Raw genomic sequence first — 21,901 nt, forward strand, 5'->3', positions numbered from 1 at the left:
TGTGCCTTCACTAAGGGAGTTTCTGAATTTGAGACAGGTAAAACAACGCCATAAACCTTGCGGTTCTACAGCCTGGCTTTCTGCCGGGCTCCAGGGCTCCAAGCTCAAGGAGTCCGCTGAGGGGCAGACTGGGAGACAGAAGGAGAGAGAGGAGAGATGAAATCCTTAACTCTCCCATCTGTAATTATTCCGAGTGAGAGTTTCAAGGACAAAATACAGTCCCATGGCAGAGGAAAATTGCCAGTTTTCCTCTTTTTACACTTATATACAATGGGAATCTTTTACACAAGCTAACGTACTGAAGAGAAAACAAAGTTTAGTCTACCAGCATTATATCCACAGGAGTCCTAAACAGTTTGAACCCCAGGTAATTACCTGGTGAAAACCTAGGAAACTTGTCTTTTTCTGGAAAGCACTCCAAAACAGGATTTTCCTTCTGACCATTAGTTATCCATGTTTCACTTTCTGCACAGCCAGCCTCCCTTCAGTTTGGGCTGAAAGAAGAATATTTAGTTAACAGAACAATACCAAAAATATTGTCATCCACTGGTAATAAAAATAGCCCAGTGAACAATTAAACAAGTACTTGTGGAAGACTTGTCTTATACAGAAAAATAAAGGAGAGGAGGGCAAAGAGTTAAAATCAAAGTAATTGCATCTCAGCAAGTAAAACAATAGCACAATGCAAACTGTGAGTTTCAAAGGAACTGGAGGCAGAACTTATTTGGGTTCAAATCCCAGTTTGAATACTTAGTATCTTTGTAACTTAGGTCAGTAAACCTAAGCCATATTTCATTCTTCTGTAAAAATGGGAATGATAATTGTATCTTCTTCATTTGATTATAGAATGACGTAAATATATTTGTAGCATTTAGCATGAAGTTAACAAATATTAACAAATTTTAATGAATAAAGCATAATGAGTGTACAGGACAACAAACAAGGTTTAATAACATTAATGTATAAAGACTGAGTGGACGTAAATTTAATGTGATGATGATAGATTGGCTTGAGAAGAGAGGAGCTGACATTTCAAGGGAACTAAGATAGGGTTAAGAAGGCAATGTATTAAAGGCAATCTAAAAGAGAAACAACAAAAGAATATTTTATTTATGTGGTAACATCTCAGGGGTATCTTTTACCAATAGATAATACTAATATAATCAAAAAGATATTCCCACTACTTATAACATCTGAGATCAACTTATATCTAAAAATGAGTCTTATTGTACAGCAGAATCAACACCAGAATTTCTCTCTGGAACTGATAACACAGCCTAAGAATGTGAAAATTGGAACAATAATGTGCAAGGAGGGCACTGGAGGGCATCCTCCCTGATCCCAGATGCATAGCAAGAAGGCAAAAATGTAAGTATTGTTAAGAGATCATGATTCAAAATCATCACTGAGTATGAAGCACACAAATTCCAGATAAAACCAGTCACCATCTGTCTTTCCTTAGTCTTTACTATAATATTTATTCATTTATTCGGTAAATATGTATTAGGCACCTACTCTATGTTAAACATTATTTGACAAACATTGGGGATGATGTGTTGAAAAGGCAAACACAGTCCTTATCTTCTTGGAGCTTACACCAGTATGGGTAGAGCCATTATAGAAGTAATAATGTATAGTGTGTATCATAAAGCAGGAAAGATAGGGTATTACGGAATTCATAACTGGTACAAATAAATCAGCTTGAGGTATTAGATAAAATTTGCTGGTTAAATTAATGCATCAATTGAGATTTGAAAGATGGGTTAGCCTAATGAAGAGTTGGGGGAAGAGCGTTCCAGGAAGAAGGAATAGTATGTGCAAATATTCTGGACCAAGAGAGGATGGCATAAATGAAGAATGAAGGAAGAACTATAAGACTAGAGGAAAAGAAGGACATCTGGGTATCTCAGTTGGTTAAGCTTCTGCCTTCAGCTCAAGTCATGATCTCAGAGTCCTGGGATCAAGACCTGAGAGTTGGGCTCCCCCCTCAGTAGAAAGTCTGCTTCTCCCTCTGATTCTCCCCCTTCTCATACTCTCTCTTTCTCTCTTTCACTCTCTCTCTCAAGTAAATAAATAAAATCTTTAAAAAAAAATAAGACTAGAGGAGAAGAGTAAGAGTGGCCCCCAGATTAATGCCATTGTAGAGCTTCGCAGTAGCGATTTGGGACCATTGATCTGTGGAGATAGAGGACTGATAAGATGAGTTTTAATGACATTGGAAGTAAGATGGTAGTAGCTGTAGGGAGATCTATTATTGCAGGAATCCAGATGAGAATTGATGTTGACCTGCATTAGGATAGTGACAATGAAGATGGAGAGAAGTGACTAGAATTATGTGATAACTGACTGAACTTTGTGACGGGTAGAATATGGGGAATGAGAGAGAAGTATCCAAAGATAATTCATACATTTCTTCTTTGAGCAATTCAGTAGTGGTGATAGAAGTTGCTGGTGATAATACACTCAGTTTGGGTCATGATAGGTTTAAGGTACCTGCTAGCCATCCAAGGTGCACCACATGTTTTGATCCATGTGCTTCTGAACTTCCGCTTCAGCTCAGAAGTGAGGGGGGAGGCGGGACCAACACAAAATTTCTGTGTTCCATTCTAACAATTTTGCTTCTCTTTTCTGCTTTGATTTGTCTCTTTAGAACATATTACAATCATCTTATATTTTACCCATTTTATTTCTGTCTTACTGCATTGAATAAAAGTTAAAAATAGAGATTTTTGTCTGCTTTACTCACCACTGTATTGCAGTACCTAGTGTCCATAGTAGACACTTAATACATATGTTTTAATGAATGAGTGTATTTGTGAAGATCCTGGCAGTGTAAATAACTTAAATCATAGGAGCACATGAGACTTTTCTCAGAAGGATGAACAGAATGAGAAGACTAGAGGATCTAGAAGAGAATCTTCTGGTAAAGTACAATTACAGCCATCCGAAGAGCCAAATTAGGACTGGTGCAAAAGGTAAGAGGAAAACTACTGTGATGATGAAAGCTAAGGAAAGAGAATATCCTGATAAAGAAGGACTTCTCAACTGTATTAATTTCCTCATTAATTTTGGAATAGACCTTACATGCTTATGGTATAAAATTCAAAAGGTAATTCACTTTGTCTCTCTGCCACCTTCATTCCTTCCCCACAAACTAACACGATTCAGTTGGTTGGAGGTAATGTGACATTCTATATCATAGCCTTTTATCTGATGATGAACAAGTATAGAATATGACCACACATTCTAGGTCATTCTCACTAACCTGCTGCTGGTGGCAAATCATCAGCGATGATGATTTTGGGGAAAGTCTTATGGAATGTGGGTTATGTGTTTCGCAAAGTCATTTAAATATTTGTACCTGTTTTATTTTTTTTAATGAATAAAGGATCTCTTAGCTTTAAATATTGATTGAGTTCTTTTAAATTAATGTTTAGAAATTTCAGTAATACTGAAGAGTAGGGAAAAAGTCAGAAATATTATGTGGGAAGAAAATATACATTTATTACTTTCAGTACATACAACAACACAAATTTATCCAATTACTAATAATATGTTTTCAAGCATATGGTTTCCTGGACCTACTGTAATATACAAATAAGAACCATTTTTAAATAACCTCTCTATGCATCTTACTCATTAATGCACCTTAACTTATTTTTCTATGCTAAAAGATCATAGAGTAGTTTAAATTTTATCAAATATTTTTCTCTTATGCTAGTCAAAAATACCCTTTATTTATTTGTCTGGCAAACTTTGCTTTCACAGTGTCTGGGAAATAAAATTTCTCCTAAATTACTACAAATTCCAAATCATGGGCTTATGGCTCATTGTTACTTATTCTGCAGACTTAGAAATGTAAATTCTATGTTCACTGAGTCCTGCCTGTTTCTCTTCCAGCAGTTTAACACTAACATTAAACCTGGGTTTCTATATAATTCTTGGCCATAGTAAGTTTGATGACATAAAATTCAATTTAAATTATTTAACTAAAAATCAACATATAATAATAATAATGAAATACTAATGTGTCAGATACTGTTTCATGTTTTACATGTAATAACATTAAATCCTTATAATGTGTCTATGAAATGTTATTATTATAATATTTTCTTATATGAGGAAATAGAAGCAAAAATTAAATGCTATAAGATTATACAGATTATAAGAAAAATTTGAAGGACTCAGACCTTCTTAATAACTATGTGACTTTATAAATAAAACTTCTGTGGATTTGTTTACTTTGCAGTTAGTTCTCAGCTTGTTTCATTTAGTGAGTTAATACAACAGAAATAAAATCTTAGCCAAAACAAAGGATCTCTGCCTCTAATGGAGATTTGATTTAACAATCAAATGACCAACAGGAAATTTATTTAAGAGTTTGAGTACTAGAAGCTTTTTGAAAGTTCTTTTCCCTTTAATATTCTTTAGTCCTTTATACCTTTTAGCACCACCTCAAATTAATCGATCTTCAAGAATACAGAAAAAGTGTGCCTTAAAGTACAAAATGAAGTTACCGATGCTCCAAATGGAGGTAAAATTGTTAGATGAGGAAATTACCTTAGCTCTAATGCCACACAAGGAGACAAATTACATTCACAGGCTCAGTAGTAACAAAATACTACATCCCTTATCTTTTTACCAACTACTGCTCAAAACCTGAAGGAGGAGGGAAGCTGAGCTTCATCAATATAAGTAAAGGAGCAAAACTGATGTAAGCGGTGACACCGCAGGTCCCAAGGAGTAACTTTTCAAAATCGCTCTCAAGTTGGTTGGTTACTTAGGAATAACTTTGAGAGATGGCCAGAGAGAGGTAATCTGACTTGTGAAATGAAGCTTTCCCGAATGTGAGTCACACACTCCAAGGTTTCTCCTGATGCTCCTCTGCCAGGACTATCTATCCAGTAGATGCCTGAGAGAACCTAGGGTTTACAAGCTTTTTGAGTGCCTATAAAGAATGTTGAAATCTTGAAAAAAGAAGTGCATATTGGTTCCAAATTAGCAAACTACAATGCTGGAATTAATTAATGTTTAATTAAATATCTAGAAAATGTAATATTGTGTTTGTAATTATAAAATTTAAATTTCATATGGGAAATGTGCATTTTGATATGTATTATATAATATATCAAGGGGCCTCCAAAAATTAGAGGACTTGGGCATATGAAAGTCTTAAAAGGTTAGTCTCTTCCTACTGCTGTGCATCTAAAGCCAATTGTAGAGCCTTGCTTTTTTGTTTTGTTTTTCTTTAAATTCACTCTGAAAACATCTCCATTTGTTAATTCCATGAGGGACTTGTATTCTTATTTTATTATTCTCTATGCTCACTGCATTTACTTACCTTATATGAGACATTCAGTAATTGATAAATTAAAATTCCAATTATTATTCATGGTGAATACCTATTATTACTACTTGTTTACTAGCTTGCTTATTCTGTGACAAACATCAACAGTTACTCATTTAATTCCATGAAGTAATTATTCAATGCTCTTGGGCTTGAAAGGGACAGAAACCAAACTCAGACTAGTAAATGTAAGTTAATATTAGGTTATGTAACTGAATTAAGTCAAGAAAGAGGAAGAATGGATGCTGAATAGATAAAGTCACAAATGTGGACTATAGGTGGAATAGGTGTTATGACTAACCATATGTTTTTGACATTGAAATTATAACATGGGGACTTGAATATGACTAGAAGAAGAACCTAAATTCACCATATCTATTTTACATGAATGTCCCTGCAACTGACCAATAAGGATGAATGAGTCAGTCTAGGACATCTGATCTCTCAGATTCATGTCAAGGGTGAAGGATTGCTACTTACATTTTAGCAGCTCCCATAGTCATGTGTGAAACAATCACCTTGAAAACTGTTTAAAAACAATCATGCTGGGGGCACCTGGGTGGCTCAGTGGGTTAAGCCTCTGCCATCAGCTCAGGTCATGGTCTCAGGGTTCTGGGATCGAGCCCCACATCGGGCTTTCTGCTCAGCCTGCCTCCATCTCTCTCTCTGCCTATCTCTCTGCCTACTTGTGATCTCTCTCTCTCTGTCAAATAAATAAATAAAATCTTAAAAAAAAATCATGCTGTGATTGAATAAACATAAGTAAATACATAGAGGAACTGACATAAAAATTTAATAATACTATGAACAAGAATGACTAGGAATAAAGGTCCTCAATAAGTTAATATTTGAGTAACTGGGACCTATTGTTACAAATATTGTAGTATTAATGTCAAACAATTGAATTAGCTCCACTTATACATGGTAAGACCTTATCAATATATGTTGAATGAATTCCACAACAGTTTTGCTGTCTAACCATTTAGTTAGAAGATCTCCTGGGAGCCTGAGTGGCTTAGTTGATTAAGCAACTGCCTTCAGCTCAGGTCATGATCCTGGAGTCCTAGGATGGAATCCTGCATAGAGCTTCCAGCTCCACAGGGAGTCTGCTTCTCCCTCTGACCTTCTCCCCTCTCTCGCTCTCTTTCACTGTCTCTCTCTCAAATAAATAAAGTCTTTAAAAAAAAAAGAAACTGTATCACCTGAAAAGTTATAAAATATATATTATCTTAAAAAAAATAGAAGACCTCCTGGGGCACCTGGGTGGCTCCCTCCATGAAGCCTCTGCCTTTGGCTGAGGTCATGATGCCAGGGTCCCCATATCAAGCTTCTTGCTGAGCAGGGAGTCTGCTTGTCCCTATATCCCTCCCCTCACTCACTTTCTCTCTTTCTCATTTGAATAAATAAATAAAATCTTTTTTAAAAGACCTCATATTAATTATCATAGAATAGTTTAATTAGTGTTAATAGGCAATCTTTCTTAATAATAAAGTATACCTTTGTTTGGTATTTAACTATGACATATTAGTCCTTGTGGATACCAAATGACCTTTCCTGATACTTATATTCTCACCTCTCTACACTTCACTAATTTTCACAAAATACTATGAAGTAAGTTCTAATATTATCTCCACTTCACAATATTATGGAAGTGTCAAAGGTTTTGTGATTAAGAAATCTTTTCTGCAGAAAAGGAAGAATGGAGAACTAGTCAAAGTCTGTTGGAGTGAAGATTTTCTTTAATTGGAAACCTTAAGAGCAGGTGATAACAACCACTGTTTTCTTCCATGTTTTAATGTAATTCTCCCATATTACAACTGCCATGAAAACATGTTTTGTTCCTAGTTCCTGAGAAAATGAATTTGCTTTTGGTTTCAAATAAATTATTAAGAGCTGTGAAAGAAGTGTTTCCACTGAGGGATGTGTTATGTGGTGGCCTAGAGCACAAAAAATTGCTCTAAAAAATAAAGACAATTCTTTTCAGGCTAGAAAGCCCAACAGACGATTTTTACCAATGTCATTCTCTTGACTGTAATTTATCTTTTTAAAAAAAATTTCCAGTTTTCTTGAGATGTAATTGATATAGGACGTATATGTTTAAGGTTTATAGCTTAATGATTTGACTTACATGTATTATGAAATGATTACCACAGTAAGTTTAATTACATCAATTATCTCATACAGATACAAAAAACAAAAAAGGGAAAAAAAAGCATTTTTCTTTTGATGACAACTCAGCATCTACTTTTTTTTTTTTTTAAGATTTTATTTATTTATTTGAGAGAGCATGAGAGAGCAAGCACGAACAGAGTAAAAGGGCAGAGGGAGAGGGAGAAGCCATCCCCAAACTGAGCAGGAAGCCCAAATCAGGGCTCATTCTCAGAACCCAGGGATCATGAAGTGAGCTGAAGGCAGAGGCTTAATGGACCGAGCAACTCAGGTGCCCCAGAATTTACTTTGTAACAATCTTCAAATATGCCATACAGCAGTATTAACTACAGTCATCCTGTTTTACCTCTCTAGCACTTCATCTTGCAGCTGGATGATTGTACCTTTGAACCACCTCCCTCAAATTCTCCCCCCATTCACCTCCCACCTCTGGTACCCACAACTCTGATATATTTTCTCTCTGAGTTTATTTTTTATATTTCACATGTAAGTGAGATCATACAGTATTCGTCATTGTCTGACTTATTTCACTCAGCACTGAAGTCTCTCAGTTTCCACCATGTGTTCACAAAAGGCAGGGATTGCCCTGTTTGTTTGTTTGTTTGTTTTATTCCACTGGGTATATGCACCACAACTTCTTCATCCATTCATCTATCAGTGTACACTCAGTTTGTTTCCATGTCTTGGCTACTGTAAATAATGCTGTGATGAACATGGGGGTGCAGAGATCTCTTTGATAGAGGGTTTTTGTTTCCTTTGCATTTATTCCTAGAAGTAAAGTTGTTGTATGATATGATAATCCTATTTTTAGTTTTTTGAGGAAAATGCATACTGTTTTACAAAGTAGCTGTACCAGTTTACAATCCCATCAGCAGTACAAAAGGATATCCTTTTCTCTACATCTTTACCAGCATTTGTTATCTTTTGTGTTTTTGTTGATGTATGAAATGTTTGGTTTTGTTGATGCTGTTGTAACAGGTATGAGTTGTTGCCTCATTGTGGTCTTTCTTGATTTGTACTTTGCTAATGATGAGGGGTGTCAAGGACTTTTTCCTGTCAAGGACTTTCCTGTACTTTTTCCTGTTGGCCATTCATAGGTCTTCCTTTGAAAAATGTTTCTTTCAGGTCCTTTGTCTATTTTTAAATCAGATTATTTTATTTTTTTATTAAACAAACTATCTTAATGAGAGTTTAGGATTGAGTGATTTAGCTGTCAGAGCCAATGATGATTCAACAAGAAGCAATGAGTACTTTGGGAGTGGTGTACGCTTTGAACTAGCACTTTATCCAGAAGTTTGCATGTAGATACTGGATGGCTCAGGAGATGGTTTTACATAGTATATGGACAGAGATTTAAATAGATTGTATCACAGCATAGCTCAATTCTCTTTCCATCCTGCTAAAGCTGCTAAAAAAGTCTCAGTTGACACCAGCATGCCATTAAACTTCCCTTACCATTTTAAATAAAAGGTCAGTCTTTAGATGCAAATTATTGATCTATCTCATTACACTGACATTCCATTTATGGCCAAAAGTACTGAAATTCCACAAAAGGTAGTGATATCACCTTTCTTTAAAATACATTTATGTAAGTTAAAGGTGATTAAATTCAAGGAAATACCAATAAAAATAACAGAGCAGGTGGTACATGTATTTGGCAAAAATAGTGTTGGTGGTATGAAAAGATTCTGATATGCAAACATTTGGGAAACTCTGACTAAACTATTTGGGCAGTAACAATCTGCCAAAGTTCTATAAGAGAAACTGTCATAGTTTAGGCTACAGTGAGGGCCTTCTAACTCTTTAGTACCTATAATTACCAGAAGTCACGAGTGTGAATGATCATTCAGGAGATGTGAGGTGAACCTGAACATCATCAGATGAGGTCTTCTCTATACGTAAGGTATCAAAATTTAATTCACCAATTCAATGAATATACTGAGCATAACTATGCATGTGGAAATGTGCTTGGTTCTGGGGTGAACAAAAAGATGAATTAGACAGTACTCCTCCCCTCAAGGAGCTAAATTGTAGCAGCCTGAGGAGAATAGCAAAAATGATTACTTTAAGTGGTAGAATATTAATGTCACAAAAAAGGCATAGACCAAGAAGGACCTAATCCAAGGGGATGGAAGGAAAAAGAGAACACAACTGGTTGGAATCAAATAGGAAAGCCTTTACGGAAAAGATGCTATTTAAAATGGCCCTGGAAGGATGGGGAATGGGAAAGTTCGAGGTAAGTTTCTTTACTGGGAAATCAGCGTCTGACTAGAGAGATAAATGGCTGGCAAAGTCAGCCATGATGCAGAGAATGTTAATACCAGGACAAGGATTTCAAATTAATGGACATAGATGTAGGGTAGCCTGGATTCCAGTCACCCTTTGATCATTTATTAGCTATGTTATAGTTGCCACATCATTTTGATCAAAGATGAGCAAAACTTTTTCTGATATTAAACATTTTAGGTTTTGCAAGCTACTTAACTATGGGCTAGCGGCATGAAAGCAGTCATAAACAAATTTAAACAATACAGATCAGTCATGGATTAAGGATAATTAGAGAAGGAAAAAAACGAAAACTGAAACCAAAATACTTCTGGGACAATGTGGCAAGATTTAACCAAGAAAGAAAGCAAACAAAGCAAACAAAACACTTCTCATATTATATAAATGGCACAAGTGATTTGAGAGGATCTTTTATGCCATTTCCATGTACAAAGGGGCATGAAAGTATTTGAAAGAAATGACATGGCATCATAGATCAATTTAATCTTAGTGCAAAGCTGAACTGAGTTAGGGAAGAAAACTTCTATCTCAGATTCTTTTAAAATTATATTTTAAAAGCACTTAAGAATTTACTGCAGGAGACCTGACTAATAAAATGAATGCTTACTATTTTTTTTTCATCATTTTTTTTTTCACGTGGTATATAAGGAGATAGCTGCCCCCTTCCATCCTTCTATATGGAGAGGGAAGTATAAATGGAGATGAAAAAAGAAAGCCATTAAGTTGTTATTTTGACTAAAACTGATGTTTTACCAGAAAAGAAAGAAAGCAGAGTGGGAAATGGTGGTTAAAAAACAAACAAACAAAAACTAAAATTTAAAGTTAAAAAAGGTACCAGATAAAACAACTTTTTTTAAAAAAGATTTTATTTATTTGACGGAGAGAGAGAGATGGTAAGTAGGCAGGGGGGTGAGAAACAGGCTCCCTGCTGAGCAGAAAGCCTGTAGCAGGGATTGATCCCTGGACCCTGAAACCATGACCTGAGTGAAGGCAGAGGATTAACCCACTGAGCCATCCAAGCACCCCATAAAATAACTTTTGAAGAGAGCAAACCAAACTCATAATTTTGGAAAGACCCTCAAGTAATCATCGAGACGTTAAGGTAAAATACAAAGTTCATATGAATTTTTCTAGATAAAACAAGAACTTCAAACAGATATCTAGCTTGCAGAGACATTTCTGGTCTATACCTTCAGGCGAGCTTATTTATTTATTTTCCTCTATTATTAAGGTTATGCAGAACAGAATGCTAGGGCTTTACCTAAATTTTTTATCCTCCTGACCCCACATCCCTCCCGCCCCCACACACACTATTTTGAGTGATGTCTACTGCCAGTACCTGCATTCATCCTCTTCAGTGTACGACCCTTGGGGCTACTGGAGCAGCTCTGTACCACTGAGATCGCTGGAGAGTTTGCAGCCTTGCCGGTGCCCATTAACTGATGATTATGTGGTGGAGAATAGAGCAATCCTTAAGCAACTTACACTCCAGCATTTCCTCATAGAATCCAGACAACTTATCCTCCTTGGCTTTTCCTTGAAATCTCACCCTTATTTGGTTTGCCCTGCTTCCCTTTCTTATTTCCTCTATGTGCTTATCACTTGCCAAAAAGTTTCTTTTTTTTCTTGGTCTGCTTCTGGGGAGTGGACCTAAGACCACTGGGAAGTATGAAATCCATTCTAGGGAAAACCTTTGTTTCTGGAAAATATGACATCATTTTTGGAATGCTGCAGATGAAAATTATATCATGAGTTATGTAAGAAAAACAATCAGTTTTGTTGTTTTCACACTAGCCGCGTGATTTTTTGGGGGGACGGGGGAGGAGGTGGACAAGGTACAGCCTCTTCCTGTCTTTTAGTTATCTCATACATAATATAAGGCTGTCAGACTAAGTGATCTTTCATGTGCCTTCCATATCTAAAATTCTGTGAACTAAACCAGGAGGTTGACAAACTGTGGATCACTAACCAAATATAGCCTTGCCCCTGTTTCATTGGAACATAGTCATGCTCATTGTTTTAGATACTATCTATGGTTGCTTTTATGCCACAATTATAGAATTGAGTAGCCTATGAGGGAGGTCTGTCATCATCCTCAACATCTCTTTAAGTGAGGAAATTAAGAAAAATTAAGGTTAAACAACTTGCCCAAGTTCACAGGGCAAGTAATGGCAGAGCTAAAATCCACATTCAGCCCAATCTGCCTCCAGAGTTGGTGTTTTTAATCACAGTGCTAACTTCACTAATTTAGGATGGACATAATGAAAATGAATGTTACATTCCTGACTCATAGTAACTACATCGTGGTTTTTTGTTTGTTTGTTTGTTTTTAGTAGCAGGGTTAACAGTAACAGGAACACATGTGGAAGCATGAATGGAGGAGAGGAAGGGAGGGGTGTCTGCAGGTTCAACAAAGTTGTTAGGAAATAACAAGAATAAAATAAAGCCTACTTACTCCTTTCACCATCACATGCCGTTCTAAAATGTGGTTTCATGTTCTCTTCACTTTCTCTCATGGTGCAAATCACAGACAAGTTCACAAACAAATTCACAACTCAGATGCTTGACTTGGTCCTTAACACGGCAGCTCCTGCGTCTGTGGAGCGGAACTAATCATTTTAAGTCACTTCTCACTTCTCATCCCCTTCCCACTTCCTCTGAGATTGCAATTTTGCTTAGGCAACATGATGGATGACAATGTGAAGATAGACAATTTTACTTCTGACAATCCACAGTGTCACACTGCGTCAGCACTGTCTGTTTTACATTTTTTGTTTGTTTTAAAGCCCATTGATATAAATTCCCTCAACATACGTTTGTGTATATTTTTCCACTGAGTTAAAGATTCATTTGGATAGAACAAGTTCATATACTGATATAAGTTGGTGAAGAAGGAAATATCCCAAAGAGGGGAGGATGGAGAGGGATTTTTCAATTTATTTTCCTTAAGTGAATGATAAATAGGATTTGAATCATGGAGGAATAGGGGTAGCCAATATGAATTTCAGTTTGTTTTTGTTTTAAGAAAATTATTTTTCCTGGTAAATATTTTGTCACTCACAATTTGACAATCACATCATGTGAACTTGGCTAAAATAATCTGGTTTTGGACATTGTAGCTATAACTTAACACCATTCTTCAAGTAGGAAAAGTGGGTGATACATTCCTTATTCTACACAGCTCAGAATTTCCTTACATGATAATTTTTAGTAGTGTCTAAGTCTGCAATAAAATTAAATGAACTTCCTTCTCTCCTTGTGTATATGTGTGGGTTTGTGTATGTGTTTAACTTTGACGTTATTAAATGATTGCCTGAGTATATAATTGTACTAGCTACTGTGTTAAGTGCTTATTATGCTTTACTTCACTCAGTTTTCACATTAATCTGTGAGGCTGGGTTTGCTGTCTATAATTTTCAGATGAGGAAACTAAGATTGTTTAAATGAAGGGACTGGCCCAAGCTCACAAAACTGGTAAATAAGGCACTCTAGATTCTAACTCAGGTCAGTCTGGCTCTAGGTCATTACCTTAAATCCTGTACAAGAACCCAAACAGGTAAAGTGTAAAAATTCTCAAATAGTAGTGTGAATCAAGAAAGATACAGGTTGCCAAATGGGGATCAGATGGTAATGAAGATGGACAGGGCAAGTGTTAAGAAATTGTATTACCAAGGTCAAGAACAGATCAGTATATCATTCACCAAGGTAGTTAGAGAAAGAAATATTTGTCCTGGCCTGCAACTTGATAGAGATTAGGGTTTGGGGGACAGGTTGGTGACTGAGGTTCAGAACAGCACCTGGACTCAGAACCAGCACAGAAAGACCTACTGACAGGAGAATCTTTCATTAACATAAAAGATGTAAAGGGACCTGATTCTTCAGCAGTAATTTTCCAAACTAAGGAAATGAATCAGCATTTATGGGACACCTACTTTGTGTTGACTATTTTACACAGATTGTATCTGTTAGCTTATTTATTCTTCATAAAAATACAGGAGAGACTAGAGAAGTTAATTATCTTTTCTAAAACTACACAGGTAACCAGGCAGAATATGGATGTGAGGTACCATTGGAAAGAATGTTGGCATTTCACCCGTAAACTAAAAAAATGTTTTTCATTATAACGTGGTGCTACTATAAGCTTATAGAAGAAAAAGTCCTGATAATTTAGGGATGTTCCAAAGTTTTGTTTTCTTCTTCTTTTTGATGAAGTTTATTTTTTTAAGTTTTTATTCAAATTCCAGTTAACATATGATGTAGTTAACATATGATGTAACATTCCAGTAATATTACATATAATAATATGTAATATTAACAGATTATATTATATATACATACATATGATGTAATATTCCAGTTAACTACATATGATGTAGTTAACATATGATGTAATATTCCAGTATATTCCAGTAACATATGATGTAATATTAATAGTACACTATAGTGTACACTATAGTGTTTCAATATTTCCATACAACTCATCACAAAAAGTGTTCATCAAAAGTGCACTTCTTAATCCCATCACCTATTTAATCCGTCTCCCCACCCACTTCCTCTCTGGTAGCCAGCTGTTTCTTCTCTATAATTAAGAGTCTGTTTCTTGGGGCACCTGGGTGGCTCAGTGGGTTAAAGCCTCTGCCTTTGGCTCAGGTCGTGATCCCAGGGTCCTGGGATCGAGCCCCGCATCGGGCTCTCTGCTTGGCGCAGAGCCTGCTTCCCGCTCTCTCTCTGCCTGCCTCTCTGCCTACTTGTCATCTCTGTCTGTCAAATAAATAAATAAAAATCTTAAAAAAAAAAAAAGTCTGTTTCTTGGTTTGCCAATCTCTCTCTTTTTTCCCTTTTACTCATTTGTTTTGTTAAATTCCATATACGAGTGAAGTCATATGGCATTTGTCTTTCTCTGACTGACTTATTCCATTTACGAAATATTTTCTAGCTCCATCCATGTTGTTGCAAGTGGCAAGATTTCACTTTTTTTTAATGAGAAACAAAAGCAAAAATAAACTATTGAGACTACATCAAAATAAAAAGCTTCTGCACAGCAAAGGAAACATTCAACAAAACTAAAAGGCAATTATGGAATGGAAGGGGACATTTGCAAATGGCATATCTGATAAAGGGTTAGTATCCAAAACGTATCAAGAACTTATAAAACTCAATACCCCAAAAATGGATAATCTGACTAAACAATGGGCTGAAGAAATGAACAGACATTTCTCTAAGGAAAACATTCTCTAAAGACACATGAAAAGGTGCTCAAAATCACTGATCTTGAGGGAAATACAAATCAAAACTACAATGAGATATCACCTCACACCTATCAGAATGGCAAAAATCAGCAACATAAACAGTAGGTATTGTTGAGTATGTATAGAAAAGGGAACTCTTGCACTGCCCAGTGGGAATATAAAGTTTTGGGGGTTTTTTTGAAAATTTAAAGAAAGCAGAGGCACAGGGTTTTATGATTTTGAAAATATCCATTATGTAAATAATATCTACTTGCTTTGAAAGAAATATACATCATTCTTCACCTATATTTTAATGCTATGCATGTTGAATTCAGACATGTAATCTGCTGAATCTGCCTCTGAGACTGAAAAAGTATAGGAAAATAAGAGAAGAAGCTATAGGGTCTCTTGAGAAGCTCAAACAGACAGGCTGTTTAAAAATACAAGTTGTGCTTCCCTAATACTTTTAATTTTTAGCAGGGTTTTCTATGAAGGCTACAATGCACTTAGCATTTAACAACTTCTTTTGTCCAAAATTTCTCACTAAGATTTGACCCAGAGGAAGTGGAATCCAAAGTAAAGAACCAAGCCCTAGAAGGCATTAGAATTCTTGATGAATTTTGTTTTGCAATCCATATATACCTTTTAAGAAAAAGAAGTAACTATGACATCAAATTTCCTTTACTTAAATCTGAAGTACTCTTCTAAGAACTCACACAAAACATGATTTTATATTCCAGCTAGGCTCCTTTTTCCTTGCCTCATTCCTTAGGCTCCCGTTTCTTTCCGAAGTGGTTTACTTGCACTGTTTTTCTGCACAACTTTAAGGGGTGCAGCAGATCCATCAGATCCTTTTGCTCCATGGTCTTCCAGGCACTCTGTGTTAAGCCCAGAATTACTTCTGGACCCTCACCTCACTCACCCCTCCTTCACTATACTCCATATGCACTGCCCATCCATACCAAGCAGGCTCCTGCCTCTGAGATTTCCCCTTGTGGCCCTTTGCTTAGGATACTCTTTCCCCAGATTTTCACATCTAGTTCCATGTTCAGGTCTCATCATCTCACATGTAATCAGCTCGGACTGGCCACTCCTCTGCTTTGACAACTCCAGTCAAGCCTTTCTCTGTCATATTACAACTCTTCACTATCTTCTCTTGTGAACTGTAATTTTTTAAAAACGTGTTCACTGTGTGACTTCTCCCATTAAGCATAGACTTCAAGAAATTATGTCTATCTTCTTTAACACAGTAACCAAAAGATCTGACATATAATAGGTCTAAAATAAAATTTGCATTGAACGAATGACTGAATTTTGAATCTTTCCTTCTCCATGGATTTTTCCTCTTTGACTTAATATTGCTGTTTTCTTCCTCTCATCAGGTATAAGAGTTGCATATTTTCAAGAATATTATGTGAGACACTTTGCATATTTTAATCCTTGTAACAACTTAAGTAACCAGAAATATGCTCCTGGAAATTGACAAAGCTAATAAATATCCAAACCAGAATTCAAACAAAGGTCAGACGATTTCATTTTCTAAAAGAATTATTTATTTATTTATTTATTTGAGAGAGAGCGAGCGAAAGAGAACACGAGTGGAGGGGAGAGGAGGTCAGATGATTTCAAAGTGATAGTCTTACTAAACTGTGCAAGTATTTGCTATCTCATGTGGATCCTTTTTTTCCCCCCTAATTGCTGTGGCTAGGACTTCTAGTACTATGTTGTGCAGGAGTGATAAGAGTGGGCACCCTTGTTTTGTTTCTGATCTTAGAGAAAAAGCTTTCAATCATTCACCACTAAATATGATATGGGATTCTCATATATGGCAATATTGAAGTGAGGTTCTTGGTTGTGCTCAATATCTCATTTTAGTAAATTCTGTCTCCTATGCTTTTCTATTCCAACCTTCCCCCTACCCCAAGTCATGGATTTTATCTTGTAACCTCAATATGGTTGATAGTTCTTTGAATACCTTGTTTTAGGTTCCTTTTGCATTCTAACAGCAAGGAGTATGGGGTAAGGCTCATTGTAGACATGTCATCAATGCTTGTTGAAGTAAATTTACCAGATGGATAGATAGATGATAAAAATATGGAAAATCTCCTAGAAGGTTTTCAGAGTACATGCTGGTTCTGCCCTGAATGAAATTTACTGTTCGAACAAATACAGATTCAGAGTCATCACTGTAGGTCCCTTAAGGTGAATGAGTGTAAGAGAATGGCATAGTTATATGTGAAAATTAACCAGTCCTTTCAAATTTATTAAGAAATTCCAGGATATTGATTTGAAGTAAAATATTTTGCCTCCCCCCTACCCCCACTGCCTGGGATTAGCAGGTCATATCACAAAACTCCTCTTGAATTAGACTCATCTTCTGGTTACTTTCTGTCTCTGAGGAATTTTCTTGAATTTACATTGATTCTCTGATTTCCTACAGATAAAGATCTTTCCAGAAAACGAGTGGGTTACTAAATGGAAATATTACATATTGAGCTGGTTATTTATTTTTTAAGCATCAGTTGAAATTGCTGAAGTGAAGAAAAACAACCATATGAATGTAGATCACCTAGTAAGACTGGGAATTAAGAGAAACCAATGTTTTTTTTTAGGGATTAAACCAGCTAATACTTAGAAACACTTAACATTCAATGTTTTTACTGAACATCTACTGTGTGGTAGGTACTTTCTAGGCACTAGAAACACTGTGGTAAACAAGACAGTATTCCTTTGCTCCAGGAAGGCACATTTTAGTAGGGAATCTGTTATTGAATAAATAAACCTAAGAGTAGATACATAATAATTAATTGTGATAAAGTAATTTTAAGAAAAGAATGGGGAAATAGGGAAAATTATGGGAGGAGGGGGTGTTGCGAAGTCACTATATGCTATTTGACAAAATTACACTTAGATTATAATCTGAAAGCATTACCCAGGCATAGACTGGTAGTGGTGGTGTTGGGATGAACAAGAGAAGAAGTATAGAGGGGATGAATCTAGTGGAGAAAACAGTGAGTGTGAGGTTCTCCCCATTCTGAGATAGGAAAAAGACTGACTGGATTGAGGAACTCTAGTGTGACTGGAGTAAAGTGACCAAAGGAGCCCCCAAATATAGAGAATAGACCATATTTGGTAAGTAAACCAAGTAAGATGTAACTACTAACAATGACTGTTAAAAACACATTGTCATGTTTGTGTTTTTGTTTTTGTTTTGGTGGTATGATTGAGTCAATCAGATACCTTTGTTTTCTCTTATAAAGTCCCTACAAATTCACGCATTTCTTCATTTAAAAAGCAGCTATCAAATATCTGCAAAATGCAGGGGACCACCCTATGCACTGATGGCATTTAGAAATGACCCAGCATGCTAAAACAAATCTGAGCGTATACAAACTGAATCACAGCATACATTATTTTCATAATATTAGAAATATATATTTTGTATTCAGTAGCCTTGGGTTAGGGTAAAAAAGGATGAATGAATTCACAAATAATTCTCAGAATTGTTGATTTTGAGCAAAGATCAGGCTCCAAATATTACTCCTTTAGGTTGAATCCTAGCTCGACCACTTCCTGAGTGTAGGCAAGTGTGTTCTTTTCTTTGAGCATCAGTTTACTTTCTTGTAAACTGGAGATTGTGGTAAAAATCTTAACTTGACACACAAATTATCAAGGGAGAACCTAAACAGATAATGCATGTGAAATACAGATCTCAGTGTTTGTCAGGTGTAACAGACTTGATAAATGATAACCATTATATTTTACTTCACACACTGAACCAGAAGAATATTTTCTTTTTATTGTGATTTTCAGTTTGAGGGCATTATTTGACTCTAGTCATACCTGGCTGTTTGTTAGAACAACCAGAAATAATCATTTGATTGGTCTGTGGACATGGCTGGGCAGCTGTAGTGTTTAAAGCTCCCCAGGTGATTGTAATGTGCAGCAGTGGTTGCAAACCACTGACCTTAAGGTTGTTTCAGTAGGATGACAACAGCTAACTTCATGTTGTATTCTGACCTCCCTCAGGTAAGAATTCTAATAAGTGGTGGAATTGCCAAAGGGCAGGTACATACTTCAGCATTAAGGAACCTGAAAGATCCATGTACTATGTTCCCAGAGCCCTGTTCGCCCTACATTTTCTGTTTGGCATTAGTTTCTAACTCGCTGTGAGCATTCAGTCTCTCTTTTCTGGAGCCCTAGCTCCCACTGCCTCTTTGTAGAACCCAGTGACACAAAGAGTTAAAATTACTCCTTCAAGTTATTAGTAGGAACATCTTTGCATCATAAAATGTTCATACATTTAATAGTCTCCCAGCAGCCTGAAGGAGCCTATGTATTTCTGAAAGTGTCTGATGGACTTGAAGTAGTATCTTACAGAAAAGATTTGAGACTACTGATCATCATGTTCTTTCACAATTAGTCCCCTTCCTTCAGTCTTTGTCTTTGATTAATGTCATTTCTCAGGGCAAAAAATTCCGATGTCTTCGCATGACTACAGAAAACTTTTAATTTCTTGAACATGGCTTTCAAATCTCTTGACTGTCTGGACCAACCATCATTTCTAGACATGTTAAACTTTTTCTTTTGCAGAAACTCTGTGCTTTAGCCAAATGATCTATTTACTATACCCTGAATATACTTTATGCTTTTTGCCCTCTATACCAGTGGTTCTCAGTCCACTCTAATATGCATATAAACCCCTTGGGAATCTTGTTAAGGTATGTGTTTACTAGTATATGTTATTGAACACATTTAACAGTGTTCATTATAGGGTGCACAATGAGGCTCTACATTTCTAACAAATTCCCATGTGATACAATTGCTGTTGGTGCTAGAACCACATTTGAGTAGCGAACCAGTAGTGAACCAGAATGTTCTATCTTGTCTCCTTTGCTCATTTCATTTCTAGTTGTCTTCAATGTTTATGTGACAGAGTGATTAACTGAGATATTAATTTGCTTTTTTTTCTCTTATGTCCCATTCTCATTATTCATCCATTCCACAAAGGTATCATGATCTTGTGTATCTCCTTATGCCAGGAGAGGTACCTGTTTCTGGGCCAGAAGAAAGGTGACTTACAAGATACATCCTACTCTGGTTTTTGTTTTCCTAAAGCCTAAGTGATTGAGAGGAATTGTGTTGGCTTTCTTTTGGAGAAGAAGAGAGTCTGGCTCTTTGAGAAGTGGCATCAGTGAGGAGAATCCCATGCTAGGGAAGGGGATGGAGGTCTGAGGAGGCCAAAATGCCTAAGGGGATGTTTGCCTGCTGTATCTATGGTGCAGTATCCCTAGTAATAGAGCTCCCAACCTTGCCAGAAAGACAAACACATCAAGGTAAGTTCAGCGCATAAAAAAGAGAATTTTGGTCACTGTTAGAAGGAAGCTCCTTCCTCTCCATACTTAAACTCAGAACCTCTGTACAAATGGTTGGAGGTGGAATTAAAAAAAAACAAACCCTGATATGATGTTCTACATGTTGGGGAACTAAAAAAGGTTTTAGGTAGATTTATAGAAAATAAATGGATACTTCCTTTAGGACTGAATGTTTGTAACAAGTTTCATATGTGCTAAACTTATTTCTTCTGATCTAGTCTCCTCCTCAAAGCCTGATTTGATGTGTTTAAGGACATCATGACTGAGACAATAAATCCTGACTGGAATTCTGATTGAATTCCTAATTTGGGTATATGTGAGCCTGAGTTCTCATCTGTAAAAATGTGGCACATAGCACTTACTTCATAGAATTGTTGAGAGGTCTAGGAATAATAAATGCAAAGCATGTCTTATACAGTGTCTGGTTAAATATTTGCTGTTCTTATACCTACTAACTTTACCACTACTATTATGACTGCCATAAACAAGTTTCTTATAATCAGGGTAGCATTTTATTCTCACAGGTTTGACATCCTCAAAATTCCTAGAGCAATATTGTGAAATAATTTATTTGAGTATTACTCAGAATCTTCCTGCATAGCAACCAGGCACTAAATAATAAACTTCTGATGATGATGATGCCTATGAATTTATTGCCTACTTTCATAGTTATTTTTCCATATATCTTAGTGCCATACCTGTAGCATAAACTCTAAGGACAGAAATTGTGTTTTATACTTCCTTGTAATCTATAAGTGATTCCTGTTTTATAAATAGTAGACACTTAGCAAATACTTGGTAACCGGTGGTTATAAAACAATGAGTTTTGATAACTTAGGAGAAGAGAAGGAGACAGAAATTTTAGACATAATTTGGTAATCTGGGATTAGACAAATATTAAATTTTACTCTCTATTATCTCCATATTGCTTCAAGCTTAATTATATCCAAAAGTAGCTTATGGGGTCGCCTGGGTGGCTCAGTGGGTTGAACCTCTGCCTTCGGCAGGGGTCGTGATCCCGGAGTCCTGGGATGGAGCCCCGGTGTCGGGCTCTCGCTGGGCGGGGAGCCTGCTTCCCCCTCCCTCTCTTTTCCTGCCTCTCTGCCTACTTGTGATCTCTGTCAAACAAATAAATAAAATATTTTTTAAAAATGTAGCTTACGTTTTATTGTTTACCAAGTGGGCTGAATGTTAGTCTACATGCAACTATGGAAACCACAGCAGGGATAAGCTGACCAGTAAGGAGAATCTCACTTTCATCTGTTTTATAAATATTTTTGCAAAGCTTTTGAACCTAAGGTATTAAGAAAGAAATCATTGCTGTTAATCCAATTAAATAGCTCATATTTTTAAAAGTAATATCCTGATGCGTATGTCAGGAGTTATAACAATAACTTCCTTAGAATTCAGTTAGTTTGGGGTTAAACTCTACCCTAGCAACAGAAACTTTACAGCTGCTATCAGAAAAACAGTAATTACTTTGGTCAACATTTTCC

Source organism: Lontra canadensis, unplaced genomic scaffold (genome assembly GCF_010015895.1).
Source record: "Lontra canadensis isolate GAN:19392208 unplaced genomic scaffold, GSC_riverotter_1.0 scaffold5, whole genome shotgun sequence".
Classification (NCBI taxonomy): domain Eukaryota; kingdom Metazoa; phylum Chordata; class Mammalia; order Carnivora; family Mustelidae; genus Lontra; species Lontra canadensis.